Source organism: Apis laboriosa, unplaced genomic scaffold (assembly GCF_014066325.1).
Source record: "Apis laboriosa isolate Shangri-la unplaced genomic scaffold, ASM1406632v1 scaffold14_cov150, whole genome shotgun sequence".
Classification (NCBI taxonomy): domain Eukaryota; kingdom Metazoa; phylum Arthropoda; class Insecta; order Hymenoptera; family Apidae; genus Apis; species Apis laboriosa.
The window spans coordinates 266,216-285,974 of record NW_025221798.1 but is presented as its reverse complement, the minus strand read 5'-3'; the positions used below and the strand labels follow the sequence as shown (position 1 = coordinate 285,974).

General features: G+C 33.0%; 1 protein-coding gene across 9 annotated transcripts in view; it reads left to right on the top strand.

Moving 5' to 3' along the window:
• Window positions 1–19,759, top strand: part of LOC122710612 (potassium voltage-gated channel protein Shaker) — a 185,277-nt gene that overhangs the window by 73,673 nt on the left and 91,845 nt on the right. The window lies entirely within an intron of this gene.

The following is a 19,759-nucleotide window of genomic DNA, read 5'->3' as shown; positions in this document are numbered from 1 at the left end:
TCTATAATATTTGTATAACAATTTTTCCTTTTGTCTCTAAAATTGACAAGATAGATATTCCAAATATTTCTGCATATTTCTGTAATTCAAATTTTTTCGAAATCTTTCGAAAATAAATTTCTCTTTAAGTAAACGAAAATCGCTATAAATTTCAATGGATTAATAAAATTCTTTTGATAAAAATAAAAAAATCTTGTCAATCGAAGATGAAAATAGAAATTTTTTGCCTGTTCTCGTTAAATGTGTTTACTGTAAAAAATCTCAAATTTCTCGAATTGTGTATTCTTTGAATAAAATCATTGTTTTCAAAGAATTACAATTTGATATTGGAATTTAAACGAACATTATCTTCTCTAAAAGTGAACAGTTTTGTAGTAAATCATGCAATAAATTTTTATAGCAAATTTTAAAAATTTTTTCCCAAAATTATTATTATTATATGCAAATTATATTCCAAATACTCTTAACATATTAACATATTTGGGAAAAATTCTCGAGAATTCTAAGGATTGGTAACGATGATGTGATCGTAAAATCTTAATCTATAATACTTGTATAACAACTTTTCCTTCCATCTCTAAAATTGACAAGATAAACATTCCAAACACTCTGTATATTTCAATATCATCCAAATTTTTTCCAAATCTTTCTCTTCTAATTTCCTCTCTGAATAAACACAAACATAAATTATAACCTTCAAATATTACCCTTCCCCCCCCTGACTCATGATTCCACCCTTCTCGACTCGAACCTTTAAAATTAACGAACATTTAACGAAACGACCGAAGATAAAATCGTTTCAATTACCCCCTTTCCCCTCCCCCTATTCACAATCAACGAATTAACAACTGCATTAACAACCCCTCCCCCCCATCCCCCTCCCTAGGACCTATATTCCACACCAACTCTCTCAAGCAATTAAGGGCGAACCTCTTAGCAATTAAGAGCTTGCACCGATTGTGAGGACCAAGTTGGGGACAGGGAGGGGGAGGGAGAAAGGAGATTCAGGATAAATCGTGGAAAAAAAAAAAAGAAATCAGGGCCTGGTGATCAATCGAAAAGATTGATCCTCGATGTGTGTTTCTCTTGTCCGTGCCATCTATCAATAATCTCGGCGGTGCACACTCGGAAGGGTGGCCACCGAGGAGGAGGAGGAGAAGGAGGAGGAGGAGGAGGAGGTCGAGACTCGCCACGGTCGTGGGTTAATTGATTTCCAATAGGCTGACCGGCCTTCGTGGAAGCGCAACCGTGTATCCTGTGGACGTGTGCGTACCCCGCACACAATGAACCGCCGATACGTTAACTGCGGGACACATTGTACACGTTAAACACCGATCGGGAATTCATAGGCGCCGTATCAAGTTGATCGGAATCTTGGGCGCAGCGCGCTTCCCGTTTACGATATTTCGTCTCGAGACGGTGGTGGTTTCACGAGATTCCTTTTGAAAACTTTTGGGGAAATTCGAGTTTGTCGGGAATTGTTTTAAGGCGAATTGACAAGGAGTGGGTGGTAAATTAATAATAATAATTTAATTAAAATTAAATTTAATTTAAATTAAATTAATAATAATTAATAATAATAATTATAAAGAGGAGATGATGATTTTTATAAATGATTAAAATAATTGAAATAATTCTACTGGATTTTTATTTTGAAAATTTGGAAAGAATTGGAAAGAATTAAGGGGTTGGTTTTTCTGGCAATGAATTTTGATTCGTAATTATATTTTGGGGAAATTCGAGTTTGTTGGTATTGGGAATCGTTTCAAAACGAATGTTAAATTAACAGGGAATGGTAAATTATAATTATAAAGAGGAAATGATTTTTATAAATAATTGAAATAATTCTATTGGATTTTTATTTTGAAAATTTAAAAAGAATTAGAAAGAATTAAGGGGTTGGTTTTTCTGGCAATGAATTTTGATTCGTAATTACGTTTTGGGGAAATTCGAGTTTGTTGGGAATCGTTTCAAAGCGAATGGTTAAATTAACAGAGAATGGTAAATGTGGTAAATTATAATTATAAAGAGGAGATGATTTTTATAAATGATTGAAATAATTCTATTGGATTTTTATTTTGAAAATTTGGAAAGAATTGGAAAGAATTAAGAGGTTGGTTGGTGGGTTGGTTTTTCTGGCAATGAATTTTGATTCGTAATTACGTTATGATGAATGATGGCTCTTATTTTTGATAAAATTTAGAAATTTTTGTATTATATTTAATTGTTATATCGTATGATCATTTCAAGGAAAAATTATGTATTGATTTCTTGTGAATGAATTATTAAAGTATTAAAGTATTGATTTTATGTATAAGGAATAAAAGAAGTAATCAAAGTTGCTATAATTAAAGATGATGATAAATAATTTAATTAATCAATGAAATGGAAACGAATGAAAATGAATGGAATGAACAAAAATAGATTATTACTAAATTATACTTTTTATCATAATTGGATCAATAATTTATTTGCAACGACTATATTGTAAATATTTTTTGAAAAACTTTTTCATAAAATTACATTTATGAATTTATTTTATATAAAATGTAACTCTCTCTATATATAAATTACAGCACATTATATAAAAAGCTTTTTTTCTTTCATTATACATTTCCTTTTTTCTTTATATTTCAATATTATTATCATAATAAATATGCATATGCATATGTGACAATCATGTATTATATTTATTATTATTATAAATTTCGTGCAAGTTATTATTAAATTCCTTCCTTTGATAATTATTATTACTAAAATTAATTTTAGAAATTAATTACAGTACCATCAAAGCATAGTTAATTACTATCCAACTCTGACTATAACTATCAAACATGATAAGACATTTAATTTCAATTGGAAACTCGACGACCAACCAAATGAATCTGACACCTGAAACGAGCTATAAATCATTTTGAAAATCGTGATTAGGTTAATGACGATATAATAATCCAAAGACAAAAAATGTAAATAGGATTTCGTGCCTTTCATCGATTGAAATTAATGATAATTGGCTCGATCCTACTTCCACTTTTACTTACATTTACTTGTAATTTTAATAATGGAACTAATTTTTTTTTTAACTAGTTTTCCAAGTTAAATCACATGTCAAGGAGAGACGATACGTCTTAACATTTTAACCGACATATGTATGCTGGGACCTTGTACACTTTGACAGACACGTTCAAGAATGAAAGATAATTTTAAACAAACTTCTGACTACAATCGTCTGTTCCCATAGTTGAACGCTATTCTTGAAACCTTGATACGATTGTTCGAATAGGGCAATTCCTATTTTTTTCTTGTTTTTTTTTTTTTTTTTTTTCTTCTCTCGAGTTCGAGTTACTATGAATAATAGATAGAAAATTTAAAGGCCTTTTATAGCACAATATTTCTTAAGTTAGATATTACTTTTCGAGTTAAGTTCCTTTATGGCACGTCATAATAATTATTTACGTAGAGAGATTACGTAAGATGTTTGTGGATTAAAATTCGATCAAAAGAATTATTATTTTTCCATCCAAATATTCGTATAATTCGTAAAATGGAATAAAATTAGGGAAAGAAGGAATTCGAATTGAAAAATAATGTTTTTGGATCTTCTGATGCAGAAAAATGGGCAAAAGAAATTTTAAGTTTTAAAAGTAAGTAAATCTTGCATTATCGTAGAAAACATTTATTTCTTCATCGAAATATTATTACTCAATAACACATCTTCATCGATTTAAGGTACAAAGATAATATTGCTCTTCTTCTAAAATCTGATCAAAATCTGTGATGGTCGAGTCGAATCTAATACCAGGTGGCCCATATGGTACTTCTCAACTTGTAAAAACAATGGTACCCCATTTTATCCTATTTTCGTATTACATAAATGTGTCTTTATAAATAAACTTCAATATACCAATGCACTGAAGTTAATAATTATATAAATAATCAAACAAATATTTCAAGAAGATAGATTGTTGATATAAATATAGAATTTTTTCAGAGGACAAAACAAAGTATAAAAGTTGATGTACAGAAATGTTCAGGCTTATTTATTAAATTATAAGAAATTAAAATTTCCATTGGACGAAACTTGAATAAATATAAACTTCTTCATCTCTTCTTCATCAAACGAAAATTTATTATAATTCAATCTCTCTAATTGACATTTTTCTGTATTAATTTTTATATTTATTTTGACCTCTATTCTCGATTCTCTATTTTATAAGCAAAATTTATCTTGAAAAATCTAGAATTTTAACGAATAATTCTAAAACTAAAGTTGAAAACTTTAAAGCTTTTATCCTCTAAAAAACTTGCACTTTTCCAACTGAATATTAATTTACTACATGGATGGTTTATCTCGCTCGTTCATTGTTAGAATGAGAATGAGACACGAAGCTCAGAATATTTGCGAAGAAGCGACAAAAGTTAAAGAAAGATAAAGCCACTTGTCCGGAAGATCTCTGGATCCCTGATGCTTCCCGGAATGAATTGGATCCGGTTTTTCACTCGCGACGCAAAACTCGTCCGATAAAAGCTGGGCCGAAGTCTGGCGTCGGATCGATTAAAAAACGTCGAGATGGGTGGATGAGCCTGCCAGTCGCACGTGTGCATTTCTCCCCGTTGAAATTTGTCAGGTTGCAAGTGTAATGGCAATGTGCACTTTCTGCGCGCGCGAATCGATATTAGTTAGGGGCGCGTTTGTACGCCCGGTGATTTTGACGTATTAATTATCAGATCAGTTTTCGAAGCTCGTTTGTCATTATCTTCCTCGGATTTGCCCGAAAAATCGAGGCCCGAATTCGAATTATTGATCCCCGAATCGAGAAGATTGATAAACGTTAACGAGGCGGCCAATGAGAGGTCGGAGAAATGGCGGCAACTGTGGATCGCGGTTCGAATGAGTAATTAATCGCTCGCAGTGGTTTTGCACAGCGCCGTTTTCCATGATTGCGCGCCCTTAATCGTGATGGATTCTCTACCGTTCGTAGGATCGAGGTAGATAGATCGAATTGTTACTTCTAACTTTTAGCCCTTGAGTTCTAAAATATCCTAGAAATTGAATTAATCTTAAATCTAAGGTTTAAATTTTAATTTAACTTAAATTTTGAACCCTAAATTTTGGATCTAAAGTGTAAAGTCGAATTTCGAGTGCAAATTTCAAAGTTCAAAATCCAATGTCGAAATTTAAAAATTTAAGGCAGCAATAAACTTTTTTATCGATCAAACTCAAAGATTTTAACCCTTTGCACTCGTATGTCGCCATATAAGTGACATTATATATTTTACCGTTGCACTCGTCTGTCGCCATATAGGCGACATCTTACATTATTTGGGGTCAAATTATAGCCAGATAATATTACATAATATTCATTTAATTAAATTTATTTACAATTAATTAAAATCATGTTTTCAAGAAATATGATGTCCCTAACATATTATATAGATTTTCATATTTCAAAAGAGTGTGAGATGCAGATTAAATATGTTTATTTGCTAATTTTTTCTACTAAACCGGAAATTTTAATTTATCTTATGTTCGCATAAAAATATTTTCCTTTTGATTGATTATGAAAAAAAATTCCGAGTTGATTGGTATCCTTATCGAATATATATACGAGTGCAAAAGGTTAATATGAAAAAATGGTATTTGATCATTTTCATGAGTGTTGGGATTGTAAACAATATTGCTCAGGATTTGAATATAATTGTATAATTTCAATATTGGATTTTCACAAAAGTCTTGGAAGGCTATTTGTCTAAGGAGAACGATAAACAAGCATAACTTAAGGCATAAATTTCATCAGATCAAGAAATATGCTTCTTGAGAATTTCCTGATCTTCTTCTGAAAAAATCTGAATACACAAAACAAAATTTTTCTTTCTCTTAAGTTCTTATGAGTAAACAGGATTTAATTAGTAATGCCAAATTTTTCAAAATAACCTCACAAATCCGGCGAAAATCAACTATAAACTTGAAACTTTGATCACTTGTGATCACTTGTACAACGCACGTGGCGATTTCGAAGTTGTTAATCCAATATATACGAAAACAGTTTTTCGCATAAAATGGTAGGATGATGCGCTATGTATCGTTAGAGCGGCATCTCTGAATACGGTGCAGCAATATAGCTAAAGATTTCGACTTTACCGACCGTTCAAATATCCGCATTTGATACACCAATTCCAAAATGAATATTCACGACTAAGCTTTAGAGATATCCAACGAAATGTACGCTGTAATACGTCAATCCCTTTCCCTTCGCTTTCTATAAAACTGTAATCCAACCTAACTCATGTATCGATATTCATAAAACATTTTCAATATAAAAGTGCACGAGGTGTAATTTAATTCTTATTCGAAAATTCTTTAATTCAACGGCACTTATGTATTGATAATTAGTTGATAGCATAGATTTATCAAGATTTCTCTCCCATTTCTTAACCGAATGAAAACGATTGGTCGGAATCGTTCGACGACAAATTGGCAATTAGCGTTTCCGAGACAGGTAGAGACGTCAATTAAAGCGCGACCTTGTTATTATCAGTTGGCACCCCTTGACTGATCTCTCGAAGGGAAGAGGCTCCTTTCCTCCTTTGGCAGCCACCTTCGATGAGCCCTCTCATCTGGTAACGTAACTATCTACTCGAGAGGCAGAGGGGGCTGAAGTAGTCTCATAACTTTAGTGATTTCGTGTGTTGACTGCATTACACCGGAAATGGTTTCGATGGAACGCGTGAACAAATGTATCGATTTTCAATTTTGCTTCAGACGAATCTAGTTTGCTTTCTTCATCCGACGATGCTTTCTTGTTGAGATATTGATTCGAATTAGTAATTTGATTATGATTGATCATCGTTTAAATAATAAAATTAATTCGAATTGTGTTGATTATCTTTTATAGAAAGAAGAGCAAATAATTTGTCGATTTCTTTTTTTTAGCCGATACATGTAAAGATCTTGTATTTAATATTTTTTAAAATTAGAATTAGCTTTCGATTACAATAAGTTAAAGTTTCCTAGGGATCACTAAAATTCTCTAGGGATTTTTCTAAAAATCTATTATTTTAAATATATATAAAGTATATTTAATATTAATACTAATATTGAACGACTTTATTAAATATTTTTCAACGTTGAAATAATTTTTTTTTCTAATATCACTGTCTTTCTCATATTATTTATTGTCTTCTCAAAATTTTTCAAATATAATAAATTTATTTTATTCGAAAAATAATAATTATCTTCCTCTATCTTAGTATCATATATTTCGATAAAGAACACACGTGAAATAGAAAATCTAAATTCAGGAATATCATCATGAAGTAAAGATTAATCAACTGCGAATCGACATAATAATATCAAAAGTTTGGCATATAAAATTAAATTGCGGTGGTCCAAGCTTAATGTTTCAAAAGTTAAATGAATCCCACGAAGAGACAAAATGTTTCTGGCTATATTAATAATGCGAAATCGTCGTTTCCTATTGCGAGCGTGAAAGAGTGAAATGATAAAATACGATGAACGGTTGCGGACAACGTGGACCCACGATTCATGGTGATTCCCATGTGACTAGGCGTTCATCGATCCGATTCGAAAATAGGCGAATGACCTATAGCGCGACGATTTTCAGCTAGCTTAAAATATTGCGCGCCTATCATTCTTTTCTCGTCATTCTCTTGTTTTCATCTCTTCTTCTTCTTTTTTTTTTTTTTTTTTTTTTTTTTTAATAGTTCTTTATTTGAAAGATTAATCAATATTTCGGAGAGCTGTCAACATCTTTCATGGAATTTGATGCACATCACGAAAACGAGAGCATCGAAGTGGAATACCAGCACTTTTGCAATATTATTTATAATATTTTATTTCAATTATTATTTTTATTGGGCATATTTTATTTAAAGTAAGAATAATAAATAGTAATAATAAAGAATAATTGGTTCGAGTAAAGTAGAAATTTTTTTTTTTTCTTTGAAACAAAGATGTTTGATAATAATAAATAATAATAGAAAATGAAAAATTTCTTCGCATATAAAAAGTTTTACGTAGATCTTCTTTATCAAATATTAATAACAAATGAGAAATATTAAAATAATTTTTCTTTCGATGTAATTTAATTATAACAATAGAAATAAAAAGTAAAACAAAATATTTCATTTGAATAATTAATTCCAAGAAGAATTTTCTCAAAATCCTTTTAAGTTTCCATTTAAGATGATAAGAAAATTTTTCGAAATAAAATTACAAGACTAATCAAATTGGGATTTAATGATACTCGAATATTTGAATTCTGCTTACAAACATGTAAAGAAAGAAATATCTCGCTTGACAAATATTATAAATAATAATAATATTTCAACAACGATCTGTAATATTTGCAAAGAATTTTGAATTCGAATTAAAATTCTGAGAGAATTTTATAAAATGCCAGTCTCCCTCTTTTGCCATCGCCTTCGCGTGATCGATAATTCGAAACGATAAATATTCATCCGCGCGAATTCTTTGCAAAGGCCACAGAAAATATGTTTGTCGCGGAAGGAGGAGGGGAGGGGAAACCACGGAAAAGATGGAAAAATTGTAGCTCGTCTTTGATTTGAATTTCAATTCGAACGGTCTTTGAATGTTCTTGAACGGTGGTTGGGAAGACTTTTAATTAAATTGAGTATCAATGGAGTATTCGCCAAGTTACTACTTGTACAAATATTGTAAATGTTGCATAAATACTAATGGAATAGATTGAAACGAGGATAGATGTTCATCTTCAGTTATTTGAATTTAAGGAACTCAGTGACAAGTGATTTGAAGACATTTTATCGATATAAATTTATTATTTATCTAATTTGATATGTCTTATCAAGTTTCAAATTGGCAAATAAATTTAAATCGAGTTGAAATTATTTTATTAATCTATTATTTACTTGACTCGAAATATTCCATCAAGCAAAAAATTTTCAATTATCAATTGATTTCGAATTACAAATTTCAAGTGACTTCAATTAAAATTAAAATTGAATTCTCGATTGTATTTAAGTTGCTTGAAATTATTTTTCAAATATCTTTTCAACTTCCAAAAGAATTTTCCTTCAATTTCTTTTCAACTTGAAATCATGTATCTTAAATAATGAATTTTTATAGTGTAAATTACATATATACTGGTGAATATTACATAAAAGTAATAATACAATCCTTTGTGGAATATTAAAGAAAAAATTATATTGAAATGAGATTTAAATATAAATTTAAAAAGTATTCAAAATTTTTCCGTTTATTACTTTCAATAATTTAAGAATTATCAAACACCATCCACCATTTTTTCGATACATAAAATATCATTTAAAAAAAGAAAAAAATACAAAATTTCTTCCTATTGAAAATAGCTAGAAAAAGCGTTTTACTTAATAAACAAAATTTATTACAATAAACAAATTCCCGATATTTCTACCAATAATAAAAATCCACCATCTTCCACCACCATTTTCGACATTGATTAAAAACCCACCCATACTTTTCGTTACTGAAAAATCGATTTTCATCTCATTTCAAAATCGACTGTGAAATTTAAATTAATTTTCCAACTCGACATATATATATAAAAACATACATATAAACGACATACATATAAATAATAAACGTCGTATCGCTTCCACGACCACGATTCGCAACGTACGAGTGACGGCGCGAGCGAGCGAGGGAGCGCGGATCGATCGCGGGTGACAATTCACGACACACATTTTCCGCGTGCGTGTGCACCCTGCGGCTTCCGCGCCTTTTCCCACGAGCCTTCTCTCGATACACGCCACGTATGAATGCGTGGCGCATCGTTAGCCCCCCCTCTTCCGCGTGCGTACACTGCGTTCGAAGCAAAAATAGGGACAAAGAAAGGAGAGAACTGCTCTCGGCTAATAAACTCATCGATCGTTCCCTCCATCCCTTGTTGTATTCCTAAGAGAACAATGTTCGGGCGGTAACTATCCTCGTGGCGGATCTTTCTTTCTTTCTTTTCTTTTTGTCGTTGTGCAAATTTCACGTTGAACCCAGTCGAGGGTGGATTTTCGAACGAGCGTGCAACCTCGAGGAAAGATTGCTTTCCCTTTGTCTTTGAGAGTGATTTTGTCGAGGCTCGCGATGGAAAAAATATGATTATCGTGAACGGTGATAGGATAGAGTTTTTGAGGGTAGAGTTAAAAGTTGTGAGTTGTGGTTCTGTTGGTGGAGGTTGAGTTTGGAAATTGGAAATCTTCAATCTTTGTGCGATTATGGTTTCAATTATGGAATACCTGAAACTAGGAGATTGAAGTAATTTAAGGAAAATTATTTGAGTTAGGGAGAGCCAACATGTTTATCATAAATTATCTAAAAATCTAATGTTTTCAATGACTACACTATTTATGAAGAATTCATAATTCAGTATATTTCTTTCAATTTATCTTCTTTTGTGATTTGACAAAAGTTTCTCTATCTTCAAACGAATATTATAAAAAATAGAATTGAAGAATTTGGTATTTGTTTTTGCTATTGCTTGATGAAGAATGTTAATTGCTATTGATCATTATTAATTGGAAATTTATAATCTAACATAGGTTCTCATAACTCTTTATATTATTGAATCATGCTTATTGTATCTTCATTTTGATTATTATTATTGTTCAGCAATTGATATTGACTGCTGTTAATTATTAGCCAGAAATACTATTGAATTAAATTTTAACCATGAACCAATATAAGTTGATTTCATGATCAGTAATTAAAGTGAAATTGGTAGTCTTATATTGCAAATATGAAATTAATAAAAATAGTTGAATTGAACCAATGTAAGTTGATTTCATGATCAATGATTAAAGTGAAATGGGTAGTCTTACATTGCAAATATGAAATTAATAAAAATAGTTGAATTTATAATCATATCTTTGAATGTATTCTGAATCAGTAACTGAAATGATAAATATTGCTTCGCTTTCTTCTGATAAACAATTTGGTGATCAAGGGAAAACAAATGGATCCTATTAATAAAAAATTGAAAGGAACGTACTTCAAATTGGATTTAAGTTAGAAATTGATAAAACTCTAGGCGATTCTTTGTCAAATGCTATTATAGTTATATAATAGCATATAATAACTTTTATAGTTATTTAATATTTCGCTATTAAAACTGTAAATTTCGTTAAAAACATTTTTATTGATGATTTCTGGTGACACGAACTTTATAGAAACCAGTTATGATTGGGATGAAATAAATTCTAAGCGATAATAACAAAAACTATAAAATCCTTAAGTCTTTTCATTTGATTGCCGTTCTTTTTATTGGTTAGAACACGAAGGCGAGAATGTTATTTACCATTTTCCTGGCTCGCAGAGAAAATTTCACGAGGGGTTTTAGTTGGGAAAAGTGTGAAGGATGGTTATTATTCGAGGACCAATTTATTTCAAGTGTGGTCGTAATAGGGGGCGCTACACGTTACTGGCATAAAAACCGAAGCTTGTGGGGCGATATTAATTTAATCTTGCCTCGTAAAGGAGCACAACCATCGGACAACAGCATCCCTCGATGCAAATTTCATCATTGCTTCCATCTAGCGAACCAACACAGGGAGAAAGAAAGAATAATAAGAAAAAGTTTGAAATTTTTCAACTCTTGCGAATTTTTATCTTATCGAAACTGGAACTTTTTGATAAGTTTCCTGTCCGTTATCGAAGCTATCGTGTCTAGGATGTAAAATATGGCGCGGTTACACAACTTTAACCTTCCATGCAGAATCTATCAGATCGAACAATATATTCTATTTTCGTCTGTCGATAAAAATTATTGAATATGATATTTCTTTTCAATATTACACGTTTTATTATCGTAATAATCATATTTTTCATCGCGAAACGATTACGAAAAATTCAATATTTCTCTCTCTATCCTTCCAAAGTAAATGTGCAAACGTTTCCATTGTCACATTCTTTTCTCTCTCTCTCACTAAATCTATCCTTTTAACATAGAATTTTATTTTAGACTAATTCGCACGTGGAATTTTGAACGAAATTAAATAAATGGACTAGCATTTGTTGATTAAATTACAAGGGAAGATGTTAAAGGGAGAAAATTCAATTTCACAAACTTGTCGTCAGTATCATAAAATTGGGTTGGGTTTGGTTGAGGTTAGGTCTGGTTAAGATGGAACAAAGGATAAGTTAGGAATTTATCTTAACAAGTTTCTTATAAAAATATTTCACGATGATTAGTCGCCTTTATCGATCGACCCGAAAATGCATTCAGCGCCTCTATTCCCGTTTATCGAATTTGCTTGAGATTCAGATCTCATCTCCAGCGATCCACTTTCGCCAAATTTTATTCCATCGTGAATATCTTTGAAAGTCTTATTTAAACGCTTTTTTCCCCTCATTTAAATAAGAATCGTGAATTTCGCAATTTCGCCTCGAGAAATACGTCTCTGCAAATACATTTATCGATCGAGCAAAGTGATCGTGTGTGTTCGATGAATCGGGTTACTTTGAATGGGATAATTGAAGAATGGAATTAGAATGACGCTGAAAGTGCAGAAATTAAAATTTGTTCGATAAAAGTATTACTTATTATACTATCTATTTAATATAAAAAAAAGATTGATGTTTGATTTTTATTTTCTTTGTCATTTTTCTGATCAATTTTTCTGATGGCTTAATCATTGTTTTATTTCCACTTGTAACGTACTTTTTGACGATCTGATTTCTTTGCTCGTTATTCTTCTCATCTCTTTATTACTATCATAATTCGTCATATCTACGTTCTTAATGGATACCGACGAACAACATTAATTAGTAATGACAGTTGCTAATGTAGAATTCCTATATATATCAACGTGATATGCAAAAATATGTAAAATATGTATTTGCATAAAAATTCGAACTCCATCCGATAAGTAATTCAATCTGTAATTATAATTTGACATTCTCGTTAAAAAACTTTCGAATTCATATTTTCGAAAATTGGCATTATTAGCATGTCGGTACGACAGCAGATATTATTTAATCGAAGATGACGTAATTTTATATATCTTTGTATCAAGAGACGATTTGATTAAACTGATGAATTACGTAGAAAACTCGGGGTGGAAATATTCGAGAGCTTTCGAGGGGAAATGGGAAAAGATGACCTCTTCCTCCCTAGAGACTCTAGAGTCGAGTAGTCGTGTAGGATGCCAACCCTTCCTTGTTTCCTCTTCTTTGTCTCCCTTCATTTTTGTTTTACGTTTTTTCTTTTACCTCTCTCTATTCGTTCTATTTCGGTTGATCATTCAGAATTTTTCCCTTATTTGATGCATCTCTCTTATTGTTGATTCATCATCATTAATCATTAACAATTTTTTAAATGTAAATTATTCATGTTGTTTGATCGATATTTATTGTATGTACAACTTAATGTACAACTTATCGTTATTTTGGTTGTTGTTATTATTATTATCAATCAAAGAATATATGTGTTCTCTCAGCCATCAGTTCAATTTGTAATTTTAACTTTAGTTTTTTCAGACTGGAATCAATAATGCTACAAACATATATATAGTTCCTTCTCATTAATATTACCAACATGTATATACCGTTAATTTTCATTGTTTGGGCATCTATCGTCCAAGGCAAATTTCGAACGATCATCAAGAACACACAATATACTCTCAAGCAGTCGTGAATTCTAATATAACGACCATGATCAACGTAGTTTAACTTTGACGATTAAACGAGCGAATGGACCATTATGACTGCCTACATAACAAGATCGATAGCAAGTTCTAGAATTTTTTTCATGAAAACGTTCATATATATATATATATATAATTATTAAAATAAATTCTCTTTAGATAATCCAAAATAATATTGATATAAAATATGATATTATAGATCAAGTTTTATTATATTAACTCGTTGAATGGAAACTAAGTTTAGATATTTTTTTCCCGGGTTTATAGGTTAGGTCGTTTTAGCCGTGGCTAACTTTCGGTTTAATTTACCTCGTCTCTGGGGCAGGAGCAAGAGTCAGTCCTGTTATCAGTTCGTTAACTAGGTTCGATGCAATTTTTTTCCCCGTGACAGAAGTTTGGAGACAATTTTCGATTGGCATAATTTCAGAATTGGATAGACTGCGCCGTTATGCCGCGCCAACATGCTAGATCAGCTTGCACGGTCAAAAACGTCCCGGTTCTACTTTCGTTAGCCCGTTAATTGGATTTACATGCGGGGCGAGTCACGAAACAGGGATGGTCGTCTTTAAATTACTCGTAAATTGCGAAATCGTGAATTTTTACCATACAAAAACGATAAAACCGCTTGTGATTTTGTCTTGAATGTAGTGAATAATTTATACAATTGTAGTGATTAATTTATACAATTAATTTTTTTATAAACCATTTTTCTTCATTGAAAATTCGACGATTCTTTGCTTTTTAATTAAAAAACGTTCTTTTTTTCGAAATATATAATCGAAATATATAAAATTATTACTCGTCCAAAATTATTCGTTACAATTACAAATTACGAAAAATTATCGGAGAAAAAATAAGTTCGAAATATATAAAAATATTAAGTATCAAAATTTTATGGATGTTTCGACATTCAACGAATAAAATTGAAAAGTCTCGTATTCTTTTAAATTCGCTAAAACATTTATTCATTTGTGTCCGCATGATAAATGGAAGGTTCATTTCGGTTCGAATCGCAATCGATCCATTAGGCGCAATACAACACTCTATTTTCTTGTGTTTTAACTTGACCCTGGAACGGTTTCCGGCTTCGCGAAAATCGACCTCGATGACTCGCCGACCCGTTTGGCAGGGGAGCACGTCGAAATATTTTTCGGGTCTCCGCACATGCCTCCTCGCGTGTGCCATCCATAAGAACAGCGGTTCTCAATCTTCCCCTTTAAGCACATACGCGACCTCTCGTGTCTATAGCCAAAACTATTCTTCGCTTCGAGGACGTGTTGACCAAATGCTCTCTCAAGAGTCTCAAGCTATATAATCGTGAAATTTTATAGCGATTTCCAACGTTGAGAAACGCTGACGCTCGACGTTTGTGTGCCATTAGACGGGGTGCACAGGTCGACACAGTCGGCCTCCACAGCTTGACGCAATGAAGTCGATAAAAGTAGCGAGGATCCCGGTTGCTGGCGCCATCTGATAATCCTCCGTGGCATTACCATTGGCCGGGTTGGGAGGGAAAGTTTCTCCCCGAAGCCCAGCTCCGAGGGCTATGCAGGTTGCGCTGGTTTGTTTACGCCAAATGAATTGAAATCGTGTGGCACCCCGACACTCGGATGGTTAGCCTCTTTTGGCCCACGATTGGCACGATTGGCATTCACGGCTGTGAATCGGCTTGGCTCGGCTCGGCTCGGCTCGGCTCGTCGGCAAATATACACGAGCCCACGACGTGGTCCACTCGATTACTCGGCCGACCGATTTAAAATGCTGTCAGAAAGGACCATGTGGATTTGCTGACGGATGTGGTGTTGCCTGGTCGGAGTAAGATGGGGTGAGAAAGGAAGTAGATAGAACCGGCGAAACTGGTGCTCGTGTGATATCGTGCGTTATAATATACGAAGCAGCCTCGTGCCGGATACAACGCTTTCAGTGAGCTAAAAACGCGGATAAACGTGGCTTTTGATAAACACGAGGGGACACGAGAGGAGTAGAGAGAACGGTGTTACGCGACAAGAAAAAGATCTTGTGGGACGACTTGGTCTATCTCTGCACTGTGATCGGCTCGAGCCGATGCTTCGACAAAGGATTCGAGGAATACTTTTGGAAGGTGTTGCCGTTTTCCGTAAGCACGTTGATTGTTGATTCTGTGTTGCGTAACACCGTGCTACTTGGTAAATTTTTAATTTAACTTTTCACGCGTGACCGATAGAAACATCTGCATTAGGGCGGAACGAAAGATATAGCGAGAAAATTTGTATGAAAAAGTGAACGAGACTTACCTTTTGCAGATAATTTTTGGTAATTTGTAATTGTAACAAATAATTTTGGACGAATAAGTTTGTTGATGAGATTACTCGTTCAAAAAGTACTGAAAAATAAATATTACAAAGCTCGAAAGATCTTTTCTTCGAAAGCGCTTCGAAAAGTAAATTTTTTAAAATTAAAGGCAAGTTTTTTTCATTATGATCTAGAGAAATCTAGAAAATAATCATACAATTTTGATTTTTTTCGTTCCACCGTAGTTTTGCATGCCATCAGTATTTCATTTTCTGATCTTGTAATGGCATACCTGAGTACTCCATTGTCCCAATAGGATATTCATATTGTCATAAATTTAAAATTTGTACAATTTTCTCTCGAACGTCTTATAATATATCTTAGGTATAAATATTTAAAAATATATCGATGAAATTTTTTTCAAGGTGTAAATGTGAAAAAAGCGCAAAAACCAATAAGAAACGTACAATTCGTAACATTAATTTTAAGAAATTAAATAAAAAAGTTCCAGTCATGTCGGTTCGGTAAAAACCTCGGTGTGCCATTATAGAGGTAATGACTCGTATTCAATTAAAATGACGAAATTTATTCATTTATTACAAACATAGAGTATTATTAGTAAAAATTTCTCTCCTTTCTTCTTTGACTCGAATAATTATCCAGGAAATTTTCCTTTGCTTATTAGTTTTAAAATGCTACCTACTTTATTTCCAAATGTCACTATAATCTAGAGTTTTGTCCACTCTTTAAAATAATTTTGAAAATAGTTTTATGAAACAATCTTCACAATTGGATTATTCTTAATGCCATTTAAAGAGGTTTTAAAAAAAAGAAATAAATATGTTTCAAATCATATCGAAAACATTTTGACAAAATTAATGGCATCAAGAGTACCGTAACCTCCCAAAAAAACAATCCTGACGCATTGTTTCCCAAGAAGAGAGTACCTCGTCCACTGTGATATTCAATAACGACACGCTTATATAACAATATTTCACCGCGAACAATTCGCAAACTTTATTATCAAACCTCGTAACAAATGTGATTCTACTATAATTAGCGACGCAAGATAAAGTAGCTTTCAACAAAACTTCAACGTGGAATAACTAGAGGAGGCTAGTTGTTTCGAATTATCTCTGGCTTCCCTTTGCCTTCGATAATTAACATCGTTCCACTTCCAAGTGAAATTTCCTTCGAAATGTTTTTATTATTCGAAGATTGACTATCCGATTTATTCGTCAATCCCATTGTCAATGATAGTCACCACCTGATCTTAATCTCAGGGAGACTGTTAGGTCAGTAGGTTAACACCTAAGTAACCCGATAATTGGATAATGCAGTTTCTTGTACACACAACGCCACCTGCACTCAATGTAATCGGCTAAGAGATTCTCGAATCGAGGATCGACTCACGCCTCTGAACTATCGTCTCGTTCGAGCCGCGTTCAACGCTCGAGTGCACGCCACTTCTGCGCGGCGCTGTATCATTATTTCTCGTCCTTTTCTTCTCCTTCTTCGTTTTCGTCATTTCATTCCCAAACGGAGGATTGGCCGTTTCACCGGAATTTCCGTTTATGGATCCGTGAGAAATGGAACTGTTACTTTACAAGCTCGTTGAAGCCGATAGAGGACGCGGATAGAGTTCCCGTGGGAAGGATCAGTAATTCGATGCACGTCGCGAAATGAACGTGCCGCTTGCGATAACTGCGTTATCTCTCTCTCTCTCTCTCTCGCGATTCTTCGCTAGAAAGAACTTTTCCAATTCCGCTTTTTAGTCTCGATCGTTCCGCTTTCAAGAAAGAACTTCGAAATTCTGGTTGGATGCGTCTGACAAATCGAATCTATAGTTTGTTGGATGTTTAGGAACGCGAAATTTAGGAGATGCAAACCGTGTGTTCCGTTGGCATTTTGACTGTTGACGGTGCATACGTACGTTTGTGGTTTGTTTGTACAAGGTTAATACGTTGAATGGATGATATATATAGTTCAGAGGATTGATTCTAGATGCTGAAACGAATACAAAAGTATTTAAAAAATGTCGATTTATTTGTTACAAGATATAAGTAACTTAAATTTGATAATAAAGTTGCTTGCAAAATAACTTTGTTTATTTCAATTCTTCAAAAGTATTATATTAATGTATACGTAATTATATTATATTTATATATATATATATAATATTAATGTATATTAATGTATATTAATGTATACGTGTGCTATTGTGTCTATCAATTATTCACCAATTGTCACATTTTTGATTAATAATTAATGTATAGTGTATTAATAATATATATGTATATATATAATATTAATATATACTATCAATTATTCACCAATTGTCACATTTTTATGATTAATAATGTTTAGGGCTTCTGGTTTACGTGAAAATCAGTTTCGTCACGAGATACCAAGATTCGATAAAGTCATTCTCTGTCCATAAGATATCATTCGTGTCAGCAGACAGTTTGGAGACAATGGGAGATAAAACGCACGCCGCGAGCAGGTATTAGCTTGAATTTTGTCTATATGAAGTTAGATGTGCCCGCACAATATGATATTGGACGTCACGTTTCGTATGACATTGTCCGTCTGCTGATGGACAATGCCTGTGGATAATCCACAGACTAGTAGCAGTATTCCGTCAGAATAGAAACTTTATCAGAAATGTTCAAGTTGTATTTGGGCGGATAAATTTAAATCTTTTCGAAAAAAATATTTGTTTTATCAATATTGATTAACGTTTAATTATTAAATTACAAGCAATTTGAGTTGGACAAAACGATGGAGACAGTTTTTATTTCCGTCTTGTTTCTTTTAAATTGCCTCGTAATTGGTTCTCCATCTCAATTTGTATTCGGTTTAAAATTCTGTTGAAATTCCTGTTGTACGAATATGTAACACTATCTATATAGAAGAAGAGACTATATATTAAATTCAAACAACTTTGTGAATCTTATGAATTGCTTAAAGATATAAATGTTTATAAGAAATTTAATTTAAGAGATTTGTATTGTAAGAATACAAAATATTCAAAATCTAAAGGAAACGTGCATGCATTGCATCAAGATCCACACTTTCCACCAAAAAGTTTAGAAAAAAATTACTTTTCTCTTAGTTACTTTCTTTTCCAAATATTCCACGCGAAATAACATTTATATATATATGACATATATTTCACGAAACTCGAAATTCATTCATTGTGACTCGCGCCAACAATTCCTAGACAACCAACGATCAAAGATCCATCGAGGACACCCCCGAAATTCTTATCCACCCAATCTTTCTCGTTCCCAGAAAAAAAACAACTAGAAATAGACAAATGTTGGGAAGAGAGAAAAAAAAAGAAGAAATATATCCTCGGTTAAGATATATATATATATATAAATCGTGGATGGGCCGACTACGCTTGCCAGGTGGCACCGTGGGAGATCGCAAAGGCGTATCGACTCGTTGCGGTGCTTGTTACTGGCAATTCGTCGGATCAGGGTCATTCTGGACGTTTCATTGATGCCCGCCGCGCTACATTCACGATGGTAACCAGAGTTAACCACTCCCATCGAGGCCATGGAGGCAGGGAAGCTGACCTAGATAACCATGCCCACGACCCGATTCGCCCCATCTTCACTCGAAGCCGGTGAATGGATCCGACATGACGCACACACCATACCCCCTCCCTCCATCTCTCTTTCTCTCTGCCTCTGAATCCATAACCTTATTTCCTTTACGTAACGGTCAGGATTCACGTAAGAGCATCATCGAGAGCACCTCTCTCTCTCTCTCTCTCTCTCTCTCTCTCTCTCTCTCTCTCTCTCTC